The sequence below is a fragment of the Onychomys torridus genome, chromosome 15, assembly GCF_903995425.1.
Source record: "Onychomys torridus chromosome 15, mOncTor1.1, whole genome shotgun sequence".
NCBI lineage: Eukaryota > Metazoa > Chordata > Mammalia > Rodentia > Cricetidae > Onychomys > Onychomys torridus.
Genome location: NC_050457.1, coordinates 28,520,623 through 28,534,135, shown reverse-complemented (window position 1 = coordinate 28,534,135; position 13,513 = coordinate 28,520,623). Strand labels below are relative to the sequence as shown.

General features: G+C 40.7%; 1 protein-coding gene across 2 annotated transcripts in view; it reads left to right on the top strand.

The window, feature by feature from the left end:
- Window positions 1–13,513, top strand: part of Cwc27 (CWC27 spliceosome associated cyclophilin) — a 185,440-nt gene that overhangs the window by 30,994 nt on the left and 140,933 nt on the right. The gene's annotated exons all lie outside the window — the stretch shown is intronic.

The window sequence follows — 13,513 nt, the reverse complement described above, 5'->3', positions numbered from 1 at the left end:
CCTTCCTATGTGATTCTATATTGTAACTCTAGAATATATACATCTTAAATATCACTGCTTTACAAAGTCATGGGATGTCTTTTCTTCAGTTGATCTATGCAATACAAGTACAAAGAAATAACTTTTGTGTGCGTGTATTTCCCAGCCTCATGTGGGAAGCTTTAAGATCAAGGCTTTTCCTTTGCAGAGGTCCCTCAATATTTGCTTTGTTTAACCAAAAATAAAAGTGATCCCCAGAAATGTCTACTGTTGACATAATTTTTGTGGTCAGAGATAGAATTTAGAGCCCAGGATGGTGGCACACACCTTTTAATCCCACCACTCTGGAGACAGAGGCAGGCAGATACCTGAGTCTGAGGTTAGCCTGGTCCACAGAGCAAGTTCCAGGACAGTCAGGGCTATACAGAGAAACCCTATCTAGAGAAACAAAAAAACAAAGAAAAAAGAAAATGATCAAAGTTCTGACTTAAAATTTTTTTTCTATTGGTCATGGTTTTAGAAGCTCTGAAGTTAAAGACTGCTAACAAATTTGATTTTTTTTTTCATATGGTGGAGACCTGTGATGTCTCTTTTTCAAACAATGCTGATTTCATCATAGAGTCTAAATTGCCTCCCCAAAGCTTAGGCACCGCATAGCATCATGTTGGAGGGCCATTGACATTTGGTAAGGAGAGAAGAGACTGAACGATGAGTTAGGAGGCTTCTGTCAGTGTCTGTGCCTGAGAGCTGGTGACTGCCTGAACTAGTTACACTAAAGCAGTGGTTCTCAACCTGTGGGGCGCAACCCCTGGGGCTCAAATAACCCTTTCAGAGGGTTTGCATATGACCACTGGAAAACACAGATTATTTACATTACAGTTCATAACAGTAGCAAAATTACAGTTATGAAGTAGCAACAAAATAATCTTATGATTAGGGGCCACCACGACATGAGAAACTGTATTAAAGGGTCACAACATTAGGACAGTTGAGAAGCACTGCCAAAGGGTGTAAGGAGTGATGTGATGTTTGAATCAGAGGTACTGTTGATCTTGTCATTTTTGTCTTGTTCTTAGGATGATTTCTTATATAGTCACAACCTAGGAAATACCTAGTTACCTTATCAGTTTTTCTGTTTTTATAAATGAGTATAATTTGCATATTTTAAATCATAAAATATTAAGTTTATGAGAATTTTGTACATTCACTGTATTAGGAAAAGAACCTTTATTAAAGTACTACCAGGTCTACCAAGGAAGTAAATTTAAGAAAATTAATTCTCTAAAAGTGGTCTTAAAATTTTAGGTACAAGGAGAAAACTGATGCCGGCAAGTTGTCCTCTGACTTCCACATTTGTGGAGGTTATTTTAAATAAATAATACTTATTTTTTAAAGCTTTGGGTAAATATAAGCATTATGAATATTAATTGATTTTATCTTTTAAGTATAGTAATTGGTATATGTTCCTAGGAAATATATGAAGCAAATATTTATTTATAATTATTTCTCTGTTCACTCAAATGTTTGCAATCCATATCCTTTAGCTATACCTCAAAAGTTAACCAGAATTCTTGTTATAGGGTCATAGAAACCTTAAACTCTCATTTATTCTCATGTGTACCTAAGGCTGGATAACAGTTTAAGATGCACACGCCAACCCAAGGCTGGTTGACAGCTAAGGTAGTACCTTTATCTTCTGGAGTTGGGAATCTTAGCTGAAAGCTTAACTGTAAGGAATCCTTTTTTTGCCTGTAGGTGGCACTCAGTGGCTACAAGTTCACCATGTAAAAACTAAATTGAGTGTTCTGCCTGCTTCTTTCCTTCTAGCCTTTGTGTTCTGCTTCAGAATAAATAGCTAGACACTAAAATCAGATGCAGCAAGTAGACTAGTCACACATCATTTGTTGTGATGATTGCAGTCATTATGAAACCACTGTCTCTTATTGTGTAATTTCTTAGTTTTTAATGTGTAAAAGTGCAATCAGAGTTCCAAGTGGTAGACACAAATGTTATAGTCAAGGATGAAGACCTTGTGAATTAGTTAGGCTTCAAATTATGAGATATGTAATTATAAAGTCTAAGTGATATGTTAATAACTCCTGAGACCTGGATGGACACTTAAATTTCATGTAACTAATTTTAATCCCTAATTTTAAAACATCTTCCTCTGTTGAATTTGCAATATGTGACTACAATGTCTCATGGAATTTTGAATTATTTTCCCCTCTAGGATTTCTAGACTTCTCAAAAAAAAAAAAAAAAAAAAGTCTAAGTCTCAGACTTCAGTGTTATCATGTTATCACACACATGTTCTGCTTTTGATTCAAAGTCACACTTAAAAGTAAATTTTCCATGGTACGTGAATTTTGTTTTCTTCCTTTTGCAAATTGAAAATGGTAGCCTGATAATTAAATTTCAAAGCAATAAAGATAACACACTTTTAAAATGATAGTACAATTTTTAAAGGATAGTAAAATTTAAAAGATCAAAGCACGTGAGCCTTCCAGCCAGTTAACTTAAAGCCTTAGTAGCATCATCTACCATCTCCTCAGGACCCTTACAGGCAATGAATGGAATTAAGCAGTCGGAGGATACAGTTTACCTTTGCTTTCTCTTATCTTGTAGTATGGACTGAAGCAAGGAATGAAAAGACATAAAGAAAGAGAAACGCATGGCTTAAATTCTGGATAACTGGTCTACACATAATACTTGTAATTATTTATTTAGTCTGGAGTAATAGTGATCTAAATATATTTTCAGGAAATGTTTTGGCTGGATGCTGTGTACTAGGCTCCAGAAACCTGAAAATACAAGAGAAATGGTCTCTGTCTGCAGATGCTCACTGTCTAGTTGGTGGTGTGTGGATGCATGTCCCAAGGTTCAGGTGCAGCAGTGCTGAGACATGGAAGACTTCAGGGGTGATTGTTAGGGCACGAGGGCAATCACACTAATTAATGTGATTACTCTAACAGTGGCTCAGTTATCTGGGCAATGGACTACTGAGAAAAAGAGTTGACACACAGAGAAGGCCCTCTCCAGCTGCACCCCCCTTAGACTTGAGCTTCCCAGACTTAAGAACGAATTATTTTGTTCTTAACAAACACAAATCGTGAAAAATTAAGAATTGTAGAAAGTAAATATGGCAAGTTCTCTACTAGCCAGTGTGCCAAGTGTTGTGGACAATGAGAAAGTGGTAGATATCTCAGAAAAACATCAAATGCCAACTTAGGAAAAGCAAGAGAGGAGCAGAGGTGCTGGTCCATACCTGCAGTCCAGCATTTGGGAGGCTGAAGTGGGAGACTCAAGAGTTTGAGATCTGCCTGGGCTGCAGAGCGTGTCAGAACCACAGGGTTCATATGTGTCACCCCGATTTAGGAAGATAAAGCATCTTTTGGAGCCCCTGTTTAAATGCTAGCACTTGGGCATCAAGCTCAGTTCTTTAGATTAATGTGTTCGGATCCCCAAGCAGACTGGATGGTTTGTTTTACTGTCTTTACCTGTTATGGTTAGAATTTTGGAATAGTATCGGTTGTAATATAAACCATATTATACTTTAGTATTTCTGGCAAGTTTCCTTTATCATTCTGTTTGGAGCTTTATTGCTGGAATTTGGGGTATTTTCAACAAAACTGTTTCTTGAACTGTTCGAAATAATATACCACTTTAAAAATGCCAAGTCAGTTCACTGAGAACTAGTTAATCCATATGCAAGGGATCACCTTCAAACTAACCCCCTCACTCCCCATAGACTTGAACTTAAGTGCTCCAGAAAGTGCTCCAGACAGCTCTGCTATTTTTAAAATTAGATTCCATATGGCAGACAGGAAGCTGTGAAATGCACATTGGGGGAAGAGTGTCCTGTCAAAATAGGCACGGGGCATTTGCATGTCTTTAGAATATATTTATTTGTATTACCCTTGAGAGTTGCAATCGATTGATCTTGCAACATCTGTTGTTTATGGGGAGTAGAGTTGTACATCTGAAATGTATTATTGAAATTTTACAGGAAAACATTCTTTAAGTCATTCAGCATTTGATAAAGTATTTTCTACCCTGGAAAATGGATTTCCATTGAAGAACTTTGAAACACTGGTTGCTTTTTTGTCGTCCCCAGCTGCTCACTATGAATTCACCTGTTCACTCAACAGGCAAGTACAGTTGGTGTAAGAAAGAAGAGAAGGGCCACCAGTGATTCAAATGTCTTTGTTTGGCACAAAGTATGTAACATTGTACAAGGACCCGAGGGAAATTATGGCTAGTGATTCTTTCTAGGTCTGTCTTCTCCGTTCCCCCTCACTCTGCCCCAGCTCTTGGAGATTTTTGCCACCCTTCAGATGACTCCTGGATTTTCCATGTTCGTTGAGTATATTTAGGTTTCTCAAGCCAGGGAGTTGTTCTGGGTTTCCACAATTGCTTATTATACTTTCCCCAGTACGGCTAGGCACTTTGCCAAGTATTTTTCCACCACAAGGAAACTACGAGGTATACTTTGTGTCATTAGCCTTGTTTTGACAAATGAAACAAAGAAACCTAAATACTAGACTTCTAAAATGTGAAGTGTCTTGCCTTTTGTTCATGGCTGCGTGGTAGCAATGCCAGTACTCAGGATGTTATGATCTGCACCTCTTCAGCGCCTAGAGAATAGGATCGAGGCAGATGTGCCCAGCTGAGGAGAGCCCGGCATGGGAGTTTTCTAGCAGGGAGCAGCACCAGGTTCAGTGAAAAACATTTCTAGAAATAAGATGGAGTCATGATTGAGGAAGACATCGGCAGGCCAGTACACTCAAATACATCACACACACACACACACACACACACACACACACACACACACACACACAGGGTTAGATAAAGAGAGACAGAGACATCGAGATGAATAAATAAATTGAGGCAATCCCCTCAGATAAATAAGTAAGTGTATGTATGTATAAATATATAAATAAACAGGCAAAATTTTCAGTAGCTTGAAACAGCTCTTGTCTTGCTCTGGTGAAGGGCTCCGGTCAGTACCATGTTGTCTTCATCTAAGGCCTGATGCAGCTTCTTTCTGAGATAAAATGGCAGAGAGGAGAGTAAGGATGGACTCAGGCTAGCTCATAAGGTTCCTGCTGTGAGGCAGCATGTCACTTGGTCATCTCAGAAGCTAACGCAGGCACCATGGTCAAGCCTGGTGTCCTTTCAGTGAAGTCTAGCCCCTTCATGGCAGGAACAGGAAATGGCTACAACAGCCATGGGATCTACTGTAGTTCTGCTTTGGTCAGGAATTCTGGGGAGACCTGTGATTATGTAGGAAGTTTGATCATCAACTTTCTGCCAGTTTTGTCTTGCTCCAAAGGAGAGAACTAACAAAGACTATATAGTCATCATTACTAGAATTTCAAAAAAGAAATCAACTTCTAGTTATTGAAGACTTTTCCCAAAGTGGTTCTGTACTTCACTTTCTTACCAGACATTATGTAGGAGGTAAGAAAGATGACACTGGATGTCGTCCATAACTTTGAGAAGTGCTGGAGAAACCCTTCACATGCACAGAACATTAAATTATAACTTCCTGGTGAGACCTTAAGGATTATTTCCTTGTAAGGAGTAGAAATGCATTCACATTAGCTCAAACTCAGGAGTTTCTGCATGAAGGATCAGACTCCAGATAAAAGTATTGCTGTGGCTCTTCCTGACAACTAGATGTCAGAAAGTTCCATCTTTTCTTCCTCTGCAGCCTTAAACTCTACTTTTCTCTGTTCTTTTTCTTTTCTATAAGCCTGTTTCCCTGTAGGGCAATAATTGGTTTCCTAGTGTATACAAGCTTTTTCTTCAGAGAAAAATTGTCTTCATTTGTGTCCCAAATATGACAACCCAGAATCCAGGCTTAGGTCTGATGTTCACTCACTTATGGCATTGATAGTAGAGAGGAAGAAGAAAGCCATGGATTTTGTGGGTACGTCAAGGTCAGCTAGCCCTTCATCTGTCTTCCCTTTTATTTAGTATTCCAGCGTTTAGCAGAACTCATAACTGCCCAGAAAGAAGATAGTCACTGTTCTCCTTTGTAGCTGGGAGTGGCCATATAACCATATTCTGATTAATGAGGTAAGGGAAAAAGTATGCCACACTGTGAAGCAATTTATTTTAAAACAATGAATTTTATTAAGCATGGAGTGGCCTGATATTTATTATTAGTGGTAGTGGTGGTGATGGTAATGGTGATGGTAGTGGTAGTGGTGGTGGTAGTGTTGTCCCCTGGGCATGAGACACCCCCCCCCCCCCCCCGCCGCAAGAGACCACCAGAGACATGAACTTACCGAATTGCAAAAGCAAGGTTTGTTGAAGCAGTTCAAGCTGTGGTAGGGACCTCAGTTGAACACTCCGACACAGCGGAGGCTAGAGGAGGTGCCCACTCCTCTGCAAGCTTAGTTTTTAAAAGCAAAAACCACAAGGTTACATCATTTAGGGGTGCTAGTATGGGTACAATTCTGATTGGCACAAGTTTTAGAGGCTTTTCAGGATTTCTGTGTTATCTTATTTTGTAGTTTTAAGCGGTCATTTGTCAAACTTTATAGATTACCTCTGGCATTGGGGCATTCTGTGGTAAATCAATTTTTACCAGATAGTCCTTCAAATATCCTGACTTTGTACTGGGACCTATGTCAGCAGCTCTGAGAATTTTTGAAACTCAGGCCTTTTTCAAACTGGATGAGGGGCTTACTTGAAATGGGGGTGCTTTGATTCTTCAGTAGTAGTAGTAGTAGCAGCAGCAGCAGCAGCAGCAGCAGCAGCAGCAGCAGTAGTAGTGTTTTATTAGGCTCAGTGGTTAAGAGCATGTGCTGTTCTAGCAGAGGACCTAGGGTTGGTTCCCAGCACCCACATGGCAGCTCACATCCATCTGTAACTCCAGTTCCGGGGGATTCAGTGCCCTCTATGGCTTCTGTAGGTGCCTGGCATTCACATGGTACACATGAATATGTGAAAGCAAACACTCATAGACATAAAATAAAAATTTCTTTTTAAAAATTATTTTTATTCTTTGAGAACTTCATGTACGTACGTACATACGTATGTATGTATGTATATAGTATATTTTGATCATGTACAACCCCCATAGCCCCATTCAAACTCCCTGTGGACTCAGCCTTCCACACCCCATCCTCCATCCCCCCATGCCTCCCAGCACAGCAGCTCCCGACATCCTGTGCACTATCATTTCATATCCCACTGAGTCGAGTTAGTGTTGCCCATGTACACTGGGGGTGGGCCTATTTGCTAGAGCATTAGCAGCCTACCAGTGGCTACATCTCCAAAGAAAAGTGGCCTGCTTTTCCCCAGAAGCCATCAGCTGCAAATAGCTCCTCAGCTAGGGGTAGGGCCTTGTGAGCCTCTGTGTTTGCCAGCCTGGGATTTTGACTGGCTTGGTCTTGTGCAGGTAAACACAGCTGGGTGAGTTTCTGAGTGTGGTAGGTAGCATTGCCATGTCCAGAATGCAGCAGCATCTCATAGTACTCTTCCCCATCCTATAACTTACATTCCTTTTTTTTTTCATAATACAAATGATAAATTATATTTATATAGTAAATAAGTATGAATAGTCAACACAATTCCAAAAGCAGTCACCAAGCCTGGGACTGGGAACCATTGGTTGACTTCCTTCATGATGTTTGTCAGGAAGGGTGTGGCGGCACATGTGCCACACACATGGCAGTGACCAGTGGCCTTATCGTCAGTGCAGCAGGTAATGGGCATGCACTGGATGTCCTGTGGAAGGGAGGAGCCGGGGCTGTGGGGTGGGGTCTCAGTCAGAAGGGCTCTTGTCTTCTGCAGCAGAGTCCCTGGCCTCATTCTTGCATTCGTTCTGCTTCTTCCACAGCTTTCCCTGAGCCTTGAGGACTGGGTTGGCATAGATGTCCCATTTGGGGTTGAATATTCACAGTGTCTTATTCTTAGTTACGAGTCTCTATGTTAACCTCCGCCAGCTACATCAAGAATTCTCTCTGGACCAAGTTTGAAAGCAGTGCATATCTACAGGCATAAACATAAATACTTGGGAGTCAGTTTGACAATACTAACATTTAGCAAAATATCAACAGCAGGTTTCCGTTTAGCGGCTATGACCTCACCAGCCATAGGCTTTTGACCAGGTTTATAGTACCAGTTGTACATTTTCTCCTATGTCACAGGCTTCAAAATCCATCAGAAAGTCGTTAGTTACCCCTAAAACAGTCATGTCAATATTGTACCAATAGGCACATATTTGTCTGGCACATTACTGCTGTAGCATGTAGGGTCCAGACCCTTAAAGTCTTTTCTCCCAGAGGGCCCGCATAGCACTTTCTGGCACTATATAAAAGCTAGCCAATGTGAAGGAAGTTTCTCAGCCAATTCAAAATTTATTGTTTTATATTCTGCAATCAAAATGTATGCGTCGTTGCAGTAGGGTCTTAGTATATAGTTACAGTGGGCACCTGAGGACACTGACAGCAGCACATGGTACTTTAGAGACCTGTGGGGCTGTTTTGAGGGAGCTCATCCATTCCTGGCACTGAGGTTATCATTTAACAATCCTTGTCTTCTGGGAACACTATTGCCCATCCAGGCAGGTGACCTCCATTCAAGCTCTCTTTTATCTTTTAAGTAGATGTAGTTATTAGCTTACAAAGCAGTGGGGCTTAAGAATTATTAATATGTCCTTAGTTTTTGCCACTCTCTACTCTCACCTCATCCCTATACCCTCACCCCCATCTTAACTTAAGCCTGTAGCCCTCCAGTGTCTCCCCACTCTTGTTTCCTGTCACGTGGATTCTAATGTCCCCTCCGATTACGGTTTTTATTAGGTTGCAGTCTGTCTCCATATGGTCTTTTCATGCTCCTAGAGCAGTTTTTGTGTTTTCCTTTTTGTTTTTTGTTTTGTTTTGTTTTACGAACCAAAGAAGAGGCTGTCTCCTTGACCCCTTCTTCTTCCTGCTAGCCTGTACCCTGACATGTGGATGTGAGTGGTACAGTAAGACTGCTTCTTTCAGGATTGTGAGATAAGGCAGGTCCTCTAAGGTGGGAATGGGCTCAAGGAGATGGGAGCTGCTTATTGATGAATAACTGCTTCATTGTTTCTGATAGCCACCTTGTTGATTTTCTCCTTTTTCCTAGAAGATACTCATTTTAAATCTGCAATACTGAGCACTTCTGACTGCTTACTTTTAGATGGTAACCTTGTTATTTCATTAAGAAAACAGAAGTTGTGAGAGAAAATATTTTCATTTTCTTTCCTCCCACCAAGCCTACCATTGTGTGCTTGAGTCCATGTTCGTGTTCTTTCGGCAAAGGCATTGCCCATGCTTGGGTCCTCCATACCTCATTGCTCCATTGCCTCTGCATACGTGAACCACTTTGACTTGGCTTTTGCACCGGGGGTCTTGGCTTCTGTGTACTGCCCTGCACACACTGACACTGGACACCCTGTGAACAGGCTCCCGTGCTGGGCCTTGGACTGGGGTTCCCTCTGTGCTCCCCTTTCAGCCACTCTTTAAAGCCCGTCTTCCCAGCCAGTCGGCCTTCTCAGACTGTACTTTAGACGGGGCGCTCATCCCTGTGGTGAGTACACCTCCAGGGACCTCAGGAAAATGTATCAAGTGTGTTCGCCTTTCATCAACGTTATATGTTATAACGTGAGGCTGGGCGGTGGTGGCACACGCCTTTAATCCCAGCACTCAGCAGCCAGAGGCGGTGGATCTTTGTGAGTTCAAGGGCAGCCTGGTCTACAGAGCGAGATCCAGAACAGCCAGTGCTACACAGAGAAACCCTGTCTTGGAAAACCAAAAGGGGAAAAAAAACAGAAAGAAAACAACCATTATATTCAGATCCACTCTTCTTGGAACAGACAGATTCTCTCTAGAAGCTCTAGCATGTGGTTTAGGAATCTCCTTTCTAAAGTCAGGAGTCGTGGCTCATGCCTGTTATCCTAGCATTTAGAAGGCTGAGACAAGAGGATTACAAGTTTAAAGTCAGCCTGGGCTACATAGTAAGGTCCTAAGGTCCTGTTTCTAAACCTGTAAGCAAGGGAGGTGGGGACCGAAGCCGAGGAAAATCCAATTTTCAACTAAGTTTTAAAATTTAAGGAACACTAATATAGTATTTCATCAACATGAATCATCTAGATGAATGGATTTATTTTATTGAATCATTACCTTCACTTAGGTTGTCCTTTTCAAAGCAGATACAGCATATACTGTTAATAATGACCGGGTCTGAAGAAGGTGTCACAGTAGTCTCTGGAGTAATCCATTCCTTTGCCACCTTGGGTGGTTAGTAGTGTAACTGTCCTGCCACCGGCCTGGCCGGCACTGCTTACATGTACATATATATTTGTAAGTACACCGTCCAGCTCAGTCCTGTCATTGTATGTGTGCACATATGTTGATTTAAAAGTCATTTACCATTACATGCACCTGTGTGAGGTTGAAACCTTAAAGAGGATCTCTGTTTTTACTTTGAAGCATATTATTAGTGGGTTGCCAGATTTTTAAAGGTTAACTTTGTATGCATGTGACTTTCTTCCCCTACTCAGTGTATTTTAAATCTCTTTAATGCATTTTCCCGTTTTTACTTCCTATCTGTGTAGTTAACTTAGTGTGTTTTCCATTTTAAAATGTGTGGCATTGACTTAGCTGCTTTTTAAGAATTATCTTGTTCAAACAGTCTCAAAATAGAATTGACAGGCTTCCGTTATGACTGAAAAGTTTTTTTCTTGTGACTAAACACAGATATTAATTGACACACATTAACTTGTTATATAATTTCTTTTTTTATTTGTGTTCCCTATTTGCTTTAGAGATTCATGAGATCAGAGATATATATGTACTCAGTAGACAGGAAGTTAGTTAGATTTGTTCTTTGCTGTGCATTTGATTTTTCTAGATTCTATAAAGAGTTTTCCTAACTTTGAACATTATGTAGCATCTTCCCATTTCCTTTCCTTTGTGTTCATTACAAATTATTAGAAGTTTTCTGGATATGCTTATTTGTTCAAAATATTTACAGTAACTTTAAATATCTTAAAAACTACTTTGTGAAAAAGTTTAAAAACAAAAACAAAAACCCTTGCCATGGCTTCAGAGTGTCCAGGCAAATACTGTGCTGGCCTGAAACAAAGACTGGAGTGGGCGAGGCTGTCTGCTGGAGGCTGGGAGATTTGGTTTTAAGTGAAGTTTACATGCATGTGCCTTGTTAGCTGCAGAAATATCCAGTAACAGACCTGTGACAGTGCATTTATTATGATGGAAGGTGAGACTTTCTTTCTAATCCCCATGCCTCTAGAGAATGGCCTAGCATTTGAAAGCTAAGAAAACATTTCATTCCTCAGCCTTACTTATTTGTTCTTATGTTCACTATTATATTCATAGGTAGAGTTTATTAATATTCCCATGAAGTAAAAATAATGTTTTTTCTTTGTTTTTCCTTTCTTCCTCCCTCTCTCTCTCCCTCCCTCCCTTCCTTCCTTTCTCTTTCTCCTCCTTCTTATCGTATACTATATATTATAAGACTTTTGGAATCAAATGTGCTTCCATTTCAGCAGATGGTAAAGGCTTTTCTAGTCAATTACTAGTAATGAAGATATGCTCGCTGCTTAGCCATTTGGTATTTATTAGTAGCATTGGTGACTATGCTAACAAAAAGTTAAAAGCAAGCTGGTATGTAGATTGTTTTGTCTTTTCTGATATTATACTCAAATGTTGATAGGAGACAATGGCCTTGTAAAGAGACCAAGTGTCCCCCCATAGTTTTGTTTCTATGGTGTATCAGTTGATGGTGACAATTATCAGTGATGTGGAAGGGACAGAACACCTGCTAACATCTTGATGCGCCAGCCTCCAGGAAGAGAATGCAGCAGCGTAAGGGCAGATCAGCTGTTCGAGGTATAAATATGATTGTAATATGAAATGATAATTTAAATGACCTAAATCCAAGAGATTCCAAATGTCTTGCTGTGTATGAACCTCCTCCTAAGCTGGGAGGAGTGGCAGTCGCTTGTAGCTCCAGCTGCTCTATTGTCTGCATCCTTGATACACATTTCCAGCATCCCAAGCTGAGGCAGGAGGATCCCAGGTGCAGGCGTGTCTGGGCTGCAGAGTGATTGCCAGCCGGGACAACCCATGTAGCTCATGAGGGAATGCTTGCCTAGTGTACATTAGACCCTGAGCTCAGTCCCCAGACTGCACAACAACTGAAAGGCACTATTCCAAGTACTTTTCATAAAACACTGCTTTATTCTTTTGTAAAAGGAAAACAACATAAAAGGCATATTTGCATTTGAAAAAATAATTTCAGTCTGCTTTTTCAAAACAAAAGTAGATTTGATTATTCATTGTTTGATTATTCATAGTGTGTAGATCTTTATGAACACTGAAATTACTATAGATTAGTGGAGACGAACACCTGCCATCTGAATAGGTAAAAACAAAACTCAAACACACAAAACCTTTACAAAACTGTAAATCAGGCATGTAAGTAGACGTCCGACGGGATTCAGCTCACTGGCCTTTTGTAAAGGTTGGGAACTCCTACTTCTCTGCCAGAGCAGTTACCCAGCTTCCATATAGTGCTTCCTCCACAGTAGTCTGTCTGCTTTTCAGCACTCATTACTGGTTGTTGCATTTCCATATGATTAGAAAAATGGGATTCTTTATATAGTTTTGTACCTGGACTAGAGGAGCGTAACCACCATCTTATATTTTCCCTGGATCTGGTTACCAGGTGGGATGTTGGAAGTGTATATCAAGGATGCAGACAGTAGATACAAGGGGCCTAGGTGAGGGTGGTATCATGGTAGCTGAAGGGCTGTGTGTACACAGATATGGACGTCTCCCGGACTTCTGGTAGAAAGTATTGGAGAAGGAGAGTAGTTCAGGTCATGACGGGCCTGCCTTGAGTCATGTGCTTGGAACCTGGGCTCTGTCCTTTAGATGGTAGAGAACAACATCAAGATTGAACTGGAAAGTTATGTAATCAAGTTTCTTTTTGGAAAGGTCACCCTTGTAATGACAGAGAGGGAGGCAAGATGGGAGATTAAGGAGGCAAACATGCTAAGACGCACTATGTTTGCTGGGTGCTTTACACTTAGCAAGTGTACCACCCCCTGCACCACCCCCAGATAATTATGATGTCATGCGGTAGATATAAAGATGCTACTCTCGCCCACAAAGCTCCCAACTGAGCCTGATGGATAACCATCTGAGCACAGTGAAGCCTATATGAAACACAAGTTCAGAGAAAGCACAGTAGCGTCATGTAGGAGGGAGAAATTAATTTTAATTTTATGGATCAGGAAGTCTGCATGTATTAATCTGGCCCAAGAAGAAGAAGTAAGGTTTGAATAAGAGGAAGTGGGTGGGAAAGGGAATTTCCAACAGAGGAAACCAAGAAAAGTACAGGGCGTTCTTAAGGAATAATCTATTGTGACTAAAAGAGTGGATATAGTTGGAAATGAAGCTGGAAAGGTAGGCTAAGATCAGATGACAAGGGAAATTTTAGGGTAATAAAGTATAAATATAACTTA